This window comes from Arachis hypogaea, chromosome 11, assembly GCF_003086295.3.
Source record: "Arachis hypogaea cultivar Tifrunner chromosome 11, arahy.Tifrunner.gnm2.J5K5, whole genome shotgun sequence".
In the NCBI taxonomy this organism is placed as follows: Eukaryota; Viridiplantae; Streptophyta; class Magnoliopsida; order Fabales; family Fabaceae; genus Arachis; species Arachis hypogaea.
In genome coordinates this window covers 71,325,626-71,344,311 of record NC_092046.1, presented here as the reverse complement: position 1 = coordinate 71,344,311, position 18,686 = coordinate 71,325,626, and the positions used below count along the sequence as shown (strand labels likewise).

Sequence of the window (18,686 nt, the reverse complement as noted above, 5' to 3'; positions counted from 1 at the left end):
AGTTTCATGGACTTCCATCTGAAGATCCTTTTCAGTTCTTAACTGAATTCTTGCAGATATGTGATACTGTTAAGACTAATGGAGTAGATCCTGAAGTCTACAGGCTCATGCTTTTCCCTTTTGCTGTAAGAGACAGAGCTAGAGTGTGGTTGGACTCTCAACCCAGAGATAGCCTGAACTCTTGGGACAAGCTGGTCACGGCTTTCTTAGCCAAGTTCTTTCCTCCTCAAAAGCTGAGCAAGCTTAGAGTGGATGTTCAAACCTTCAGACAGAAAGAAGGTGAATCCCTCTATGAAGCTTGGGAAAGATACAAGCAACTGACCAAAAAGTGTCCTTCTGACATGCTTTCAGAATGGACCATCCTGGATATATTCTATGATGGTTTATCTGAATTGGCTAAGATGTCATTGGATACTTCTGGAGGTGGATCCATTCACCTAAAGAAAACGCCTGCAGAAGCTCAAGAGCTCATTGACATGGTTGCTAATAACCAGTTCATGTACACTTCTGAGAGGAATCCTGTGAGTAATGAGACGCCTATGAAGAAGGGAGTTCTTGAAATTGATACTCTGAATGCCATATTGGCTCAGAACAAAATATTGACTCAGCAAGTCAATATGATTTCTCAGAGTTTGAATGGAATGCAAGCTGCATCCAACAATACTCAAGAGGCATCTTCTGAAGAAGAAGCTTATGATCCTGAAAACCCTGCAATAGCAGAGGTAAATTATATGGGTGAACCTTATGGAAACACCTATAACCCATCATGGAGAAATCATCCAAATTTCTCATGGAAGGATCAAAAGCCTCAACAAGACTTTAATAATGGTGGAAGAAATAGGTTTAACAATAGTAAACCTTTTCCATCAACCACTCAGCAACCGACAGAGAACTCTGAACAAAATACCTCTAATTTAGCAAACTTAGTCTCTGATCTATCTAAGGCCACTGTGAGCTTCATGAATGAAACAAGGTCATCCATTAGAAATTTGGAGGCACAAGTGGGCCAGCTGAGTAAAAGGACCACTGAAATCCCTCCTAGTACTCTCCCAAGCAATACAGAAGAAAATCCAAAAGAAGAGTGCAAGGCCATTGAATTAATCACCATGGCCGAACCTGTGAAGGAAGGAGAGGACGTGAATCCCAAGGAGGAAGACCTCCTGGGACGTCCAGTGATCAATAAGGAGCTTCCCTTTGAGGAAACAAAGGAATCTAAGACTCATCTAGAGACCATAGAGATTCCATTGAACCTCCTTATGCCATTCATGAGCTCTGATGAGTATTCCTCTTCTGAAGAGAATGAGGATGTTATTGAAGAACAAGCTGCCAAGTTTCTTGTGCAATCATGAAGCTGAATGCGAAATTATTTAGTATTGAAACTTGGGAAGATGAACCTCCCTTGTCCACCAATAAACTAAGTAATCTGGATCAACTGACATTGCCTCAGAAGAAACAGGATCCTGGAAAGTTCGTAATACCTTGTACCATAGGCAACATGATCTTTGAAAAGGCTCTGTGTGACCTTGGTTCAGGGATAAACCTCATGCCCCTCTCCGTAATAGAGAAACTGGGAATCTATGGGGTGCAAGCCACTAAAATCTCATTAGAGATGGCAGACAATTCAAGAAAACAAGCTTATGGACAAGTAGAGGACGTGTTAGTAAAGGTTGAAGGCCTTTACATCCCTGCTGATTTCATAGTCCTAGATACTAGGAAGGATGAGGATGAATTCATCATCCTTGGAAGACCCTTCCTAGCCACAGCAAGAGCTGTGATTGATGTGGACAGAGGAGAATTGATACTTCAATTAAATGAGTATAACCTTGTGTTTAAAACTCAAGGATCTCTCTCTGTACCCATGGAGAGGAAGCACAGTAAGCTTCTCTGAAAGCAGAGTCAACCAGAGCCCCCACAGTCAAACTCTAAGTTTGGTGTTGGGAGGCCACAACCAAACTCTAAGTTTGGTGTTGAACTCCCATTTCCAAACTCTAAGTTTGATGTTGGAGAGTCTCAACAATGCTCTGAACATCTGTGAGGCTCCATGAGAGCCCACTGTCAAGCTATTGACATTAAAGAAGTGCTTGTTGGGAGGTAACCCAATTTTTATCTAATTTTTATTTTTATTATTTTTCATGTTTTATTAGGTTCATGATCATGTGGAGTCACAAAATAAATATAAAAATTGAAAACGGAATCAAAAACAGCAGAAGAAAAATCACACCCTGGAGGAAGACCTTACTGGCGTTTAAACGCCAGTAGGAAGCATCTGGCTGGCATTCAACGCCAGAACAGAGCATGGTTCTGGCGCTGAACGCCCAAAATGGGCAGCATCTGGGCGTGTGAACGCCAGAATTGCACCCTGGAGAAGAGCTGGCGCTGAACGCCCAGAACAAGCATGGTTCTCGCGTTCAACGCCAGAAATGGGCAACAAATGGGCGTTCAACGCCCAGAACAAGCACCAATCTGGCGCTGAACGCCCAGAGTTGTGTGCAAGGGCATTTTGCATGCCCAATTTGGTGTAAGGTTGTAAATCCTTGAACACCTCAGGATCTGTGGACCCCACAGGATCACCTCAGGATCTGTGGACCCCACAGGATCCCCACCTACCTCCACTCACTTCTTCTCACCCCTCTTTCACACAATCACCTCAATCTCTCTTCCCTATCACCACTTCACCAGTCACATCCATCCACTCTTCCCCATAAACCTACCTCATAAACTCCACCTACCTTCAAAATTCAAAATCAATTTCCCACCCAAAACACACCCTTATGGCCGAACCTTTCCCCCCTCCCTTCCCTATATATAGCCCTCCATTCTTCCTCATTTTCACACAACACAACCCTCTCTTCTCTCCTTGGCCGAATACACCACCCCCCTCTCCTCCATATTTTCTTTTTCTTCTTCATCTATTCTTTCTTTTCTTGCTTGAGGGCGTGCAACATTCTAAGTTTGGTGTGGTAAAAGCATAAGCTTTTTGTTTTTCTATTGCCATTGATGGCACCTAAGACCAGAGAATCCTCTAGAAAAGGGAAAGGGAAGACAAAAGCTTCCACCTTCGAGTCATGGAAGATGGAAAGATTCATCTCCAAAGCTCATCAAGACCACTTCTATGATGTTGTAGCCAAGAAGAAGGTGATCCCTGAGGTCCCTTTCAAGCTCAAGAAGAATGAGTATCTGGAGATCCGACATGAAATCCAAAGAAGAGGTTGGGAAGTTCTAACAAAACCCATCCAACAAGTCGGCATCCTAATGGTTCAAGAGTTCTATGCCAATGCATGGATCACTAGGAACCATGATCAAAGTAAGAACCCGGGCCCAAAGAATTATCTCACCATGGTTCGGGGGAAATACTTAGATTTTAGTCCGGAAAATGTGAGGTTGGCATTTAACTTGCCTATGATGCAAGGAGATGCACACTCCTACACTAGAAGGGTCAACTTTAATCAAAGGTTGGACCAAGTCCTCATGGACATATGTGTGGAAGGAGCTCAATGGAAGATTGACTTCAAAGGCAAGCCGGTTCAACTAAGAAGACCGGACCTCAAGCCTGTAGCTAGAGGATGGTTAGAGTTCATACAACGCTCCATCATCCCCACTAGCAACCGATCTGAAGTTACTGTGGATCGGGCCATCATGATTCATAGCATCATGATTGGAGAGGAAGTAGGAGTTCATGAAGTCATCTCCCTTGAACTCTACAAAATAGCCGAAAAGTCCTCCCCCATGGCAAGGCTAGCTTTTCCTCATCTTATTTGCCATCTCTGTTACTTAGCTGGAGCTTTCATAGAAGGAGACATTCCCATTGAGGAAGAGAAGCCCATCACTAAGAAAAGGATGGAGCAAGCAAGAGAGCCCATTAATGGAGCTCAAGAGGCGCATGAAGCTCATCACCATGAGATCCCGGAGATGCCTCCAATGCATTTTCCTCCACAAAACTATTGGGAGCAAATCAACACCTCCCTAGGAGAATTAAGTTCCAATATGGGACAACTAAGGGTGGAACATCAAGAGCACTCCATCATCCTTCATGAAATTAGAGAAGATCAAAAAGCAATGAGGGAGGAGCAACAAAGACAAGGAAGAGACATAGAAGAGCTCAAGGACATCATTAGTTCCTCAAGAAGGAAACGCCACCATCACTAAGATGGACTCATTCCTTGTTCTTACACTCTCTGTTTTTCGTTTTCTATGTTAAGTGCTTATCTATGTTTGTGTCTTATTACATGATCATTAGTAGTTAGTAACTTTGTCTTAAAGTTATGAATGTCCTATGAATCCACCACTTCTCTTAAATGAAAAATGTTTTAATTCAAAAGAACAAGAAGTACATGAGTTTCAAATTTATCCTTGAACTTAGTTAAATTATATTGATGTGGTGACAATGCTTCTTGTTTTCTGAATGAATGCTTGAACAGTGCATATGTTTTTTGAAGTTGTTGTTTAAGAATGTTAAATATGTTGTCTCTTGAAAGAATGATGACAAAGAGACATATTATTTGATAATCTGAAAAATCATAAAAATGATTCTTGAAGCAAGAAAAAGCAGCAAAGAACAAAGCTTGCAGAAAGAAAAAAAATAGCGAAAAAAAATAGAAAGAAAAAGAAAAAGCAAGCAGAAAAAGCCAAAAGCTCTTAAAACCAAGAGGCAAGAGCAAAAAGCCAGTAACCCTTAAAACCAAAAGGCAAGGGTAATAAAAAGGATCCCAAGGCTTTGAGCATCAGTGGATAGGAGGGCCTAAAGGAATAAAATCCTGGCCTAAGCGGCTAAACCAAGTTGTCCCTAACCATGTGCTTGTGGCGTGAAGGTGTCAAGTGAAAACTTGAGACTGAGCGGTTAAAGTCAAGGTCCAAAGCAAAAAAAAAGAGTGTGCTTAAGAACCCTGGACACCTCTAATTGGGGACTTTAGCAAAGCTGAGTCACAATCTGAAAAGGTTCACCCAATTATGTGTCTGTGGCATTTATGTATCCGGTGGTAATACTGGAAAACAAAGTGCTTAGGGCCACGGCCAAGACTCATAAAATAGCTGTGTTCAAGAATCATCATACTGAACTAGGAGAATCAATAACACTATCTGAACTCTGAGTTCCTATAGAAGCCAATCATTCTGAACTTCAATGGATAAAGTGAGATGCCAAAACTATTCAAGAGGCAAAAAGCTACAAGTCCCACTCATCTGATTGGAGCTATGTTTCATTGATAGTTTGGAATTTATAGTATATTCTCTTCTTTTTATCCTATTTGATTTTCAGTTGCTTGGGGACAAGCAACAATTTAAGTGTGGTGTTGTGATGAGCGGATAATTTATACGCTTTTTGGCATTGTTTTTAGTATATTTTTAGTAGAATCTAGTTACTTTTAGGGATGTTTTTATTAGTTTTTATGTTAAATTCATATTTCTGGACTTTACTATGAGTTTGTGTGTTTTTCTGTGATTTCAGGTATTTTCTGGCTGAAATTGAGGGACTTGAGCAAAAATCAGATTCAGAGGTTGAAGAAGGACTGCTGATGCTGTTGGATTCTGACCTCCCTGCACTCAAAGTAAATTTTCTGGAGCTATAAAACCCAAAATGGCGCGCTTCTAATTGCGTTGGAAAGTAGACATCCAGGGCTTTCCAGCAATATATAATAGTCCATACTTTGAATGAGTTTAGACGACGTAAAAGGGCGTTGAACGCCAGTTCTACGCTGCTGTCTGGAGTTAAACGCCAGAAACAAGTCACAAACCAGAGTTGAACGCCAGAAATACGTTACAACCTGGCGTTCAACTCCAGAAAGAGCCTCTGCACGTGTAAAATTCAAGCTCAGCCGAAGCACACACCAAGTGGGCCCTGGAAGTGGATTTATGCATCAATTACTTACTTCTGTAAACCCTAGTAGCTAGTTTATTATAAATAGGACTTTTTACTATTGTATTAGACATCTTTGGATTACATTTTGATCTATTGATCACGTTTAGGGGCTGGCCATTCGGCCATGCCTGGACCTTCATCACTTATGTATTTTCAACGGTAGAGTTTCTGCACTTCATAGATTAAGGTGTGGAGCTCTGCTGTTCCTCAAAGATTAATGCAAAGTACTACTGTTTTTTCTATTCAGTTCAACTTATTCCGCTTCTAAGATATTCATTCGCACTTCAACCTGAATGTGATGAACGTGACAATCATCATCATTCCCCCACGAATGCGTGCCTGACAACCACTTCCGTTCCACCTTAGATTGAATGAGTATCTCTTGGATCTCTTAATCAGAATCTTCGTGGTATAAGCTAGATTGATGGCGGCATTCATGAGAGTCCGGAAAGTCTAAACCTTGTCTATAGTATTCCGAGTAGGACTCTGGGATTGAATGACTGTGACGAACTTCAAACTCGCGAGTGCTGGGCGTAGTGACAGACGCAAAAGGAGGGTGAATCCTATTCCAGTATGATCGAGAACCTCAGATGATTAGCCGTGCTGTGACAGAGCATTTGGACCATTTTCACAAGAGGATGGGATGCAGCCATTGACAAGGGTGATGCCTCCAGACGATTAGCCATGCAGTGACAGCGTATCGGACCATTTTCCAGAGAGGATAAAAAGTAGCCATTGACAACGGTGATGTCCTTACATAAAGCTAGCCATAGAAAGGAGTAAGACTCATTGGTAGAAGACAGCAGGAAAGCAGAGGTTTAGAGGGACGAAAGCATCTCCATGCATTTATCTGAAATTCTCACCTAGGATTTACATAAGTATTTCTATCCATATTTTATTATTAATATTCAAAAACTCCATAACCATTCTATATCCGCTTTACTGAGATTTACAAGATGACCATATCTTGCTTCATACCAACAATCTCCGTGGGATCGACCCTTACTCGCGTAAGGTTTATTACTTGGACGACCCAGTGCACTTGCTGGTTAGTTGTGCGAAGTTGTGATAAAAAGTTGAGATTACAATTGAGCGTACCATGTTGATGGCGCCATTGATGATCACAATTTCGTGCACCATTGACTTTCACTTGTGCCGTTGGATGAACAACCTCTCCAAGCACCTTTTGAGCACCCAATGAGATCTTGGAATCCTCCCAAGCGGACCTTGCACCATTTATACCTTGAATTCCTTGGGTAACCAATATCCAATCTTTCACCATTTAGCACTCCAAGAAGGGCTTTAAGTTGGTGATCCGTCTCCAAGATAGCAAATTGACATGGGCCTATGAAGCTCATTGAAGATATTGTTACCCACTCAAATTGCCCTTGGGTTGGAGTCACTCTTGTAAACTCTTGCATGAAAGCTTCCAGTTCTTGAGTGATCACCTCTTCCTCACCATCCTTTCCAAGCTCTTTCCTATCTCTCTCAAACTCAAGAGTGGAAGGTTCCTCAAGATCATGGAGGGGGTTGACCAAGGTAGACAAAAAATCATTGATGATGGAATTCACTTGTTGATCAAACTCCTTCAATTCCCCATTTACCTCTTCCGGTTCACCAGTTCTACCTTCCTCCTCTTGTGATTCAAGCCTTAGCTCCTCTTTCTTTCCTTGAGGCTCCATGTTCTCCTCCTCTCTACACTCTTACTTGATCATCCACCTTCTTCAAGGGGGATGTCTTGAGTGGTTGAGTGTAGTGAGGCCAAACGGTTCACCGCGTCGGCTATGGTAGCCATGAACTCTCCTTGCTTCCTTCGGAACCCTTCTTGCTCTTGGAAGAATGCTTGAAGGTCTTGTTGTTCTTGGGACAAGGGTTGGAAAACATCACATTTTGGTGGAAGAGAAGGTTCAATAGTTGGAAGAAAGGTTGTATAGTTGGAAGGTGTGTCATGTGGATGAGGGTATTGAGGTAGTGTATAAGGGTGTGGTGGTTCATATGGTTGGTAACAAGGTGTGTAGACATTTTGATCCCATGGAGGTGTATGGTATGGTGCTTGAAGGTTTGGTGGTTGAGGGTTGTGTATGGGGTATCTCTCATATCCTTGGATTTGGTATGTACATTGGGGAGGGTTTGAGGGAGGATTTGGCTCGTTGTAGTATGGGGAAGATTGCTCCTCCCTCCGTCGCTTCTCCTATTCCATGATGCAATCCCAATTTGAATTTGTCATACCCTACAAAATACTCACAACCAAGCTCCAAGCAACAAGGGTGATAACTCATAAAGAAAGTAAGAAATAAAAGCAAAAGACATTAATAAACAAGAAAAAAAACACCTAAATATTAACAAAAAATGACCAGACAACCAAAAAGTAAGATATTTACACTATCAACATATTTAAAACAACCTAAAGTTAGCACTCAATTGCGTCCTTGGCAATGGCGCCAATGTAAATTTGCAAAATTAAACAATTCTATAATTAACTCCTGCCTTGTGCATATAAGTCGTTGGCTGATAGAGAGAGAATTACAATGGTTCGGATATTTAACAAAATAATTTCTTCGTTGGTAGTATAGTCCAAATCAACAAATAACTCTCAACATCAAAGTTTAGATTTTCCAATTCAAAACATATAAATCGAGAGTCTTTCAACCTCGGGTCGTTCTCCCTAGGATGCAATTGGAAGTGTTATACTTTTGGTTGTGGAGGCAAAAAGGGGTTTTGTAATCAAAGAACAAAAGATTAAAAGAACTAAAATATCAAAGAACTAAAGAATGAGCAAAATTGGGAATTAATGCAAGTAAAGAAGGAGATAAGATCAAAACTAGTGAAAATGCAATAAATGCAAAAGAGCCTTGACTTAGGAATAAGAGGATCCAAGGAATCCTATTATCGTCATAACCACAACTATGATAATTATGATGAGTCAACCTCGCCTAGTTAACCCCTAACATCAAGGAGTAAGTCAAGCAAGCATAATTGACCTTAATCCATAAGTCCTAGCTAACTTACTAAACAAGTTGATAAAAAGCTAGCCTCAATAGAAACAAGAGTCAACTAACTACCCAAGAATTACCAATAAATGTCGGACATTATGACTCTAGTATCTTAGGGACTCAAATCCCAAGCCAAGGTGTGAAAATCTACTCAAAACTCATAATTAGAATTTTCACAAACACCTTGTGGGTATAAAACCAAAACATAGAAAATTGCAAAGACAAGTAAAAGCTATAATCAAACTATTCACAATATCAACAATAAACATCCAAACAAGCATAAAGAAAGCATAAAACATTAAATTCATCTATCAAAATTCCAAGATAACAAAATGGCATATATAAATAAAGTAACTTGAACCATAAGAAAATAAAGGCAAAAGTAACGTAATTAAAGAGAAGATCAAGAGTACTTACAATAAAAGAAGCAAAAATCCAAAAGAAAAGCATGCTATAAAATGCTACAATGGAGATGGAAATGAAACCCTAGGAGAGCAATTTCTACTCTACTCCTACTCCTACTCCTATGGAAGCTTCCTAAGCTAATTCTACCTAATAAAACCTAATGTAAATCTCATGTGTTGATAGGTGTTGATATCCCCTTTATATAGCACTTCAATTCAGCATCTAGCCTTCCAAAATTGGGCCAAAAGCCCTCAGAAATCGTGCAGCACGTGTTTCATTAATGAAATCACATGCAGGGTCCTATGCGTACGCACAGATGTGCATGTACGCACACTTGGCTGAATGTTCTTCTGTGCGTACGCACAGGTACTTGTGCGTACGCACACATACAAATTCCTTCTTGTGCATACGCACGTAAGGTTCTGTGCACGCACACTTGTCTCTGTGTGCTTTTCCTTGTTTCTTTCATGTGTTCTCCCTTGTACATGCTTTCTTCCACTTTTTCCTATCCATTATTGCCAAAATGACCTAAAATCACTCACAAAATATATCACGGCATCGAATGGCATGAAAGTGAAATTAAAATCACTAAGTTAAGCACAAAAACACATGTTTTTACATTTAAGTCCAAATTAGGGAGATAACACAAAAGTATGCAATTTGAGTGTTTAAGTGTGAGTTTATGTGATGATATCCATCTAAATCAAGCTAAAATATATCGGTGATGGTTTATTAGTGGCTAAGAGAAGGGGGAGGGTTGAATCTTAGCCCTTTTTCTTGCTGAATAACTCTTGTTACCCTTTTAAACTGCTTTAGGTGATATTTATGCTTTTTGTCTCATCACTAGTCAAGAGACATTTTCTTATTGTCTCGTAACCAATAAGGAGATATTTTTCAATTTTGTCTCCTACGAACAGTTTCAGAAATTGAGTAGAAGAGAGAGAGAGAATCACACCAAGAAGTATCCTGGTTCAGCTGCTAAGTGCAGTGCAGCCTACATTCATTCTTCCATCACAACAATGATGGAATTTCACTATAATCAAATAGATTACAGATACCAATTCTCCCTAGGAACTATCCTTCCTATTTGAGACAAGTCTAGAATCTATCCCCAATCCTGAACTTGACTTGGTCACCTACCAAGCTTTCAACTGCTAAGTGCTAACCCAACTTGGAAGGGGATTCCCACAGAATCATGATACACAACACAGATGTACAAAGGACCTCTAGGACATCTATGGCTTTTTCTTTAAATTTTGTATCCTCTGCCTTTTTCTGCTCACTGACTTTTTCTTACAAACCTCGCACAGTTTGCCTTTTTCACCATGAGACTCAAGACAGACAAAATTAAACAGAAAAATACAACATGAAACACATTGAAGGAGAAGATCTTCTGTTAGCTTTGGTAGCTATGAGAACTCTGTGCTCACTCTCCTTATTTCAAGCCTTGGCTGTTCAACCTTATTATAGAAGGCGAAGCCTCCAAGGTTGAAACGGTTGAACCGAGCCAACTTTTTCTTCTTCAACATCAAACCGGTTCGGACAGAGAGAGAAGAGAGGGAACCGAATACAAAAACCAACATGCAATTACCTCACTCTCATCCCATCTCACTAAGCTTCATCAATCTGGGCCTTCCATCTTAACTTGCACCCCAAGAAGGATTCCTGACCCTTGATGAGTCCTTGATGCTTGACAGCTCCATCTGCTCTATTTTCTGCTTCTTTCCCACGAAGCTATAGTGGCTACCTCCTGTGATGGATGAACAAAAGTAGAGACGAGCCACACCCTAGGGATCTTCTTCTCTGACCGAATTGGATCTTCCACCATTTTTAGGCATGGTAATCTTGAGACTTCTTCACCACTTCTAACCATAAGTGGCAAAGATCTCAGCCATGCCAAATAGTAGATCTTTCTTTTGTAAGAGCCATCATCACAATGGCCTCTTACTTGCACATAGCTTCACTACTACAGTGCCTCATTTCTGATAACTTGCTTCCTCTTATTCTCTATGACATGATCGAAACTGGAGAGAGAAGAGAAAGAAGAGTGATAAGCTTTCAAATGGAAGTAATGAATGAAATAAAATAAAATCAATTAAAACCAACTTCCCATAGTTTTTGCCTAGTAACGTGTAAAACATTAAAGGCCATCAAATCAAATTGAACTTTCTCTTTCCTATTTCCAAGGCATGCAATAAATCCAAGTTAATTAAAATTTGAATTCTATAACCATTGAAGATGGGAATGGTAACCGTGGAAAGCATGTAATCAATTTAATTAAAATTTGGTTTCCACCAAAGTGAATTGGTAACCAAAACATGCTTCAACAAAATTGGGCCCCTTTGTTTTTGTGATCAACGTATGGCATCCTTGGGCCATTTCCTTCTTTATTTGTTTTATCAATATGGGCTTATGATTTAGGCTTATCTTCATTTCAAATTTCAGCCACTTTATATTTGAATTGATTTTGCACACAACTAAAATAATTCTTTGACCAAAGTGGGCTGCTCTATCTTTTTGACCCAATAGGAAATTAATTTCTTCCTCCTGTACACTAATAAACATATCAAACAAACCATTGGAAGCATTAAATAAGACACTTAATTTTAGTAATTTTCTAATTTATATTTTAATAATGTTTGATCATTATTTAATTAAATATAAGTTTTCCAAACTCAACAATCTCCTCCTTGATGACAAACATTATTAAAGCTGAATTAAAAAGGATTTGGATTAAAAAACTCCCTTGATGATTTGGCCAATCCTCCCCCTTTTAATTGTTCAAAATGCTCCCCCTTAATGTGTGTCTGATTAACACAATATTGAAGAAAGCAAAAACTGTGTACAAGCTCCAAAGGATTTCTGAAATATAAAAATTTCAAGAATTTAGATCCTCTAAGACCGAGCCATATTTTCACAAAAAAATGTTTTTCAAACACCTTAATAAAATTTCATAGTCCAGTCAGCACACATGCATTTGAGCAAATAAATTTATCAATGACAATCAAAGCTCAAGTCAAAATTAATCCACTAACACAAAGTGCTCAAAATAGATCCAGATCAGAGCATAAAATAGAGCAAAAAAGGGCAACAAATCAATGAAACATACAAAGCAAAACAGGTCAACAAATCAATGAAACATAACAGTTTCAATTCAGCCCTTTTTCTCTTCTCCCCCTTTTGTCATCAAGGAGGGACCCTACAAAAAAATGAAGAAAAAAACAATGCAGTCCATAACAAAAATATCATCAAAGTTAAGTTTGGTACAGTCTTCCAAGACAAATGAAAATAGTTCCATTGAGTCAAATACACAGAGAGAAAAATGACTGAGCATTCAGCAGCAGCAGCAACAGGGAGCAAACTTAGGCATCAAAATTTTCTTTATTAGATTCCAGAACATCATCTTCTTTCTCGAAAGGAGCCATGTCCTCATCAACTGAATCCAAATGCTTTAAGAGCAAGTTTACCCTTTCATGAGATTTTAGCCAAACATTTTCATTTTGCAATGCAAGCTTTCTAGCTTCTTTGCTGGATTTTACCATTTGCTTTGTGATGACAAGTCATCTTATGCTAGTTTTACAAGCAATTCTCATTAGTTTCATTAGGTTTTATGCACTTTCTTGCACAATAAGTAAGTAATTGGAGTGGATTTTCATGATCATTTTGAATCAATCAAACATCATTTATTTTATACAAAATCATAAGGTTTATGATAGAATTAATTGATTTTATGAATGATGCAAAGATCTTATGATTTTGGTGAGACTTTGATTGGTTGTTTGGTTGCTTGTAGGTGAAGAAATGAGGAAGAAAGGGAAGAGCCAAGAAAGCGTTTCAATAGTGAACGTAGCGTTCACTCTTTTACCTTTCTCGTGGATCTTGGCTTGGAAGCAAGGATTGTTGGCCAAGAAAAAGGGTAACGTTCACAAAAGTGAATGCCAAGTTCACAAAAGTGAAGGCACAACAAAGCACTAGGTAGCGCTCAAAATTGCAAACGGAGCGCTCATCAAAAGAGAGCACCTATGAAGGGAACTCGCGCACCAAGGCGCATTCCAAGAAGTAGCGTTCAAAAATTTGAACGTCACATTCACTTTTGTGAACTTTATCGCGCTCGAAGAGGGAGGCACACACCAAGGAATGGTAGCGTTCAAAAATTAGAACGTAGTGTTCTCTTGTGGCAACGTTTTCGTGCTTCAAGCCTTGGGGAGGAAGACTCAGCAAGAGCCACATTCAAAGAGTGAACGTAGCATTCACTTATTGAACTCTAGGAAGGCCAAATGCACACAAAGAGCACCAATTTGGCAAGCCACAAGAAGTGAACGTGGAGTTCACTTTTCCAAACAGAGCGCTTCCCTGGGAGCTGGCCAACTCTACCTTGACCCATGCCACTTGAACCAAGCCATCTGAATCCACTCTCCTTCAAGTCCAAAGCCAAAGGCCCATTCCAAATTTTGAAGACCAAAATAGAAAGTGTATAAATAGGATCAAATTTAATTTGTAAAAGAACCTTTGGCTCATTTTTAGTTTTTCACTTTTAAATTTTCATTTTGAATTTGGGAATTAGGATTAGATCTAGTTTTCTTTCTGTTTGTTCTTGCTTCTGCAACTTCTACTTTCTGTTTTGGATTTTGGAATTGAGATTGAAGAATTCCATTGAATTCCTTGATCTGAGAATCATCTTTGCTTTTAGTCCAGATAGTTCTGAGAATTGGAGAATTTGATCTAAATCTTTTCTTCTATTTTCATTTTCATTTCTTCTGCAATTTATTTTTTGTTTGGTCAAGAGAGCAATTGAGATCTAGATCTGCTTTCTGATCTTGTTGCTCTTCTGAAATTTTTAATTTCTCTTTTATGATTTCATAATTGATCTAAGTTTTCTTGCTGTTTGTGTCTTCAAGCAATTTTCCATTTCTGTTTTGCTACTGAGCTGAATCTCTTCATCTTATAGCTCTTTGATTTACTTTAATTTACATTTTCTAGTTCAATTTGAATCCCAACACCCAAATCCTTTTATTCTTAATGCAATTTACATTTCCCCACAATTTAGATTTAGCAATTTAAGTTTCTTGCACTTTAAGTTTCAGTCATTTACTTTTCTTGTAATTTAAGTTTCAGCTCTTTTACTTTCTTGCTCTTTAAGTTTCTGCAATTTACTTCTTCTGCACTATTAAGATTCAATCAATTCACCCTCTCCCTTTTATTTTCTTGCAATTTAGCTTCTGTTAACCAAGTTTCTCTCAAATCATCAAATATTCACTTAACTAAATTCATTACCTAACTAAAATTGCTCAATCTATCAATCCCTGTGGGATCGACCTCACTCTTATGAGTTATTACTACTTAATGTGACTCGGTACACTTGCCGGTGAGTTTGTGTGGAAATCTAAATTTTCACCCATCAAGTTTTTGGCGTCGTTGCCATGGATTGATTTAGATTGACAATGATTAAGTAGAGTGATAATCTAGATTAAGCATTTTCTTTTTGTTTTTACTAAGCACACTAACTGTTTGAATTTTTGTTTAAGCTAACCTTAACATAACTCTAGCAATAGAGTGGATTGCTTTTGGTTTCTGGTTTTGTGTTTTATGTCAGGAGGAAGAAGAGGTGAATCCACATCTTTTAACCTTGACGAAAGAACCCTCCGAAGGTTGAGAAGAGAAGCAAGAGGGAAAGGAGTTGTAGGAGAAGCAGAATCAGAAGAAGAGGATCAAGTGATGGAGGATAACATCCCAATTCACACTGATGGTATGGACAACAACAATGGTCAGCCTCAGAGAAGAATCTTAGCCTCCTACACTATCCCCAACCCAAAAAATTGTGGGAGTAGCATCCTAACCCCCAATGTCCTTGCCAATAACTTTGAGCTCAAGCCTCAATTGATTACCCTGGTTCAAAACAATTGTCAATATGGAGGAAGTGCTGCTGAGGATCCAAACCAACACCTCTCTGTATTTTTGAGAATCTATGACACTGTCAAAACCAATGGAGTCCACCCTGACATCTACAAGCTTCTTTTATTCCCATTTTCACTGAGAGACAAAGCCACACAGTGGTTAGAAACCTTCCCTAAAGAGAGCATTACCAGCTGGGATGATTTGGTTAGTAAATTTCTAGCCAAATTCTATCCACCCCAAAGAATCATTAAGCTAAAAACTGATGTGCAAACCTTCAGATAGCAAGAAGGAGAGTCATTGTATGAAGCTTGGGAGAGGTATAAAGCTCTAATCAGAAGATGTCCAGAAGGAATGTTCAGTGAATGGGTGGAGTTGCAGAATTTCTATGAAGGCTTATCCTTACCTTCAAGGAAAACTTTGGATTATTCATCCGGAGGATCTTTGCAAATGATGAAAACTGCTCAAGAGGCACATGATCTCATAGATATGGTGGCCAACAATGAGTATTTCTACTCCTCTGAAAGGCAAGCAGCTCCAAAGAAAGGTGTATTTGAGCTTAAAGGAGTTGATACCATATTGGCTCAGAACAAACTCATGCACCAGCAGCTCCAACAGCAAATTAAAACAATGTCAAAGAGGATGGATGGATTATAACTTGCAGCAGTGAGCACAACTAACCAACCATCAGTAGTGTGGGGACAGCAGGAGGAAGGTTATGAGGAGCAGCAGCCTGAACAAGTGCAGTACATGCATAACCAAAGTTCTGGATCAAATGACTTCCATGGAGACACTTACAACTTATCCTGGAGAAACCACCCCAATCTGAAATGGGAAGAGAGTCAAAACCAGCAGCCTTGGCAAAGAAACTCAAACCAAAATAACTTTAGAAACACAAACCATCAAAACCATCAAAACACTAACCAAAGTCCATACAGAAAATTACAAAATAATCAACCCCAATCCAACTACTATCCATCCAACAACCCATCCACTAACCAAAATAACTATCATTCACCATCAACATCCCATAATCAACCACAACCACCCCAAGAATCTCAAAGGATCTCCAACTTGGAGATATTGATGGAGAAGATGATCAAGCATCAAGAATTGGCCAACAAGAACTATGAAGCTTCAATGAGGAATTTGGAAAGGAAGATTGGCTAATTATCCAAGCAAACAGTGGCTGAGAAACCAACCAATTCATTGCCAAGTGACACCATTTCCAACCCCAAGGAAGAATACAAGGCAATCCAATTAAGGAGTGGAAGAACTTTGGTGAATGACAAAGAAGCCACCAAGAAGCCAATAGAGGATGACAAGGTCAGCAGCAAGGATGAAGTGACACTCAAAGCCATGCACGACCAGGAGAAACACAAAGAGAAAGAGGAACAACCACAAACTTCGAAGAAGGGAAAGGAACTCATGGAGGAGCAATCACAAGAACAGAAGAAGATAGTAAAGACTGACACATCTCCTCTGCCATATCCTCAAAGATTTCAGAAGGAGATCAAGGATCAATAGTTCCCAAAGTTTTTAGGAGTTTTCAAGAAGCTGGAAATCAACATCCCACATGGTGAAGCCTTAGAACAAATGTCTCTGTATGCAAAATTTCTAAAGGAGTTTATCAACAAGAAGAGGAGTTGGAATGAGAAGGAGACAGTAATCTTGACTCAAGAATCCAGTGCTGTCATCCAAAGAGGTCTCCCACCAAAGCTCAAAGATCCAGGAAGCTTCATCCTATCTTGCACTATAGGCAACAGAACATTGGACAAAGCCCTCTGTGATCTAGGAGCCAGCATCAACTTGATGCCACTCTCACTAATGAAGCAGCTTGCAATAGAGGAACTCAAGCCAACCAGAATGTCACTTCAAATGGCTGACAGATCGTTCAAAATACCAAATGGAGTTGTGGAGAATTTATTGGTGAAAGTAGGAGAATTCATATTTCCTGCTGACTTTGTCATTTTGCACATGGAGGAAAAAGGACACAACTCAATCATCTTGGGAAGGCCTTTTCTAGCCACAGCAAGGGCTATAATTGATGTAGAGAAAGGATAAATGACACTCAGAGTGCATGATAAAAAGATGATCATCAATGTCTTTAAAGCCATGAAATATCCCCCTGATAAAGAAGAGCATATGAGAGTAGAAATGGTGGAATAAGTAGAGAGGGGGTTATTTGAGACCAAAAACCAGGAAAAACAAGAAGTGGAAACAGAAGTGAAATAAGATCTCATAGAAGAGGAAGTGGTAGAAATCTCCTCTGAAGGCAAGACAGATGAGAAGCCAAAACATGAATTAAAACCTCTTCCCCCTCATCTTAAGTATGTGTTCCTTGGAGAAGCAGAGGCCCTGCCAGTGATCATAAATGCCTCCTTGAACATAGAAGAAGAAACAAAGTTGATTGAAGTGTTGAAAGCTTACAAGACAGCCTTGGGTTGGATAATTGATGATATCAAGGGCATAAGCCCTGCCATCTGTATGCACAAAATTCTCTTGGAGGAAGATTCAAGGCCTATAGTTCAACCCCAAAGAAGACTTAACCCAACTATGAAGGAGGTGATTCAAAAAGAATTGATAAAGCTATGGAATGCTGGAATCATATACCCAATCTCTGACAGCTCTTGGGTAAGCCCAGTAAAAGTAGTGCCAAAGAAAGGTGGCATGACTGTCATCTTCAATGAGAAGAATGAACTCATTCCCACAAGGATAGTGACGAGGTGGAGAATGTGCATCGATTATAGAAGACTGAATGATGCTACAAGGAAAGATCACTTTCCTCTCCTATTCATTGACCAGATGCTGGAAAGATTGGCTGGACATGCATACTATTGCTTCCTGGACGGGTACTCTGGATACAATCAAATAGTGGTGGATCCTAAGGATCAAGAAAAGACTTCCTTCACCTGTCCATTTGGTGTTTTTTCTTACAGAAGGATGCCCATTGGTCTATGCAATGCTCCTGCAACTTTTCAAATGTGTATGCTTTCTATATTTTCTAACATGGTGAAAAAATTTTTAGAAGTCTTCATGGATGATTTTTCTGTCTTTGGCAATTCATTTAACACCTGCTTGCATAATTTAACTCTTGTTTTGAAAAGATGCCAAGAAACTAATCTGGTATTGAATTGGGAGAAATGCCATTTCATAGTTCCTGAAGGGATAGTTCTTGGGCATAAGGTTTCAATTAAAGGTATAGAAGTTGACAGAACAAAAATAGAAATCATTGAAAAGCTTCGTATACCTGTTAATGTTAAAGCAGTGAGAAGTTTTCTTGGACATGCTGGTTTTTACATGAGATTTATTAAAGATTTTTCAAAAATAGCAAAACTACTAAGTAATTTTCTAGTGATTGATAATCCTTTTATCTTTGATGACAATTGCAAGCATGCCTTTGAAACTTTAAAGAGAAAACTCACTACAGCACCAATCATCATACCCCCAGATTGGGAATTGCCTTTTGAACTTATGTGTGATGCAAGTGACTTTGCAATTGGTGCTGTATTGGAGCAAAAGAAAGACAAGCTGCATCATGT

At 39.3% G+C, this 18,686-nt stretch overlaps 1 non-coding gene across 1 annotated transcript; it reads right to left on the bottom strand.

Annotated features, from left to right (window-relative positions):
- Nucleotides 1–239: 239 nt before the first annotated feature.
- On the bottom strand, nt 240–347 carry LOC112725258 (small nucleolar RNA R71). Its single transcript, XR_003164378.1, has one exon. It is a non-coding gene; the product is annotated as a small nucleolar RNA R71 (small nucleolar RNA).
- Between the last annotated feature and the right edge of the window lie 18,339 nt (nt 348–18,686).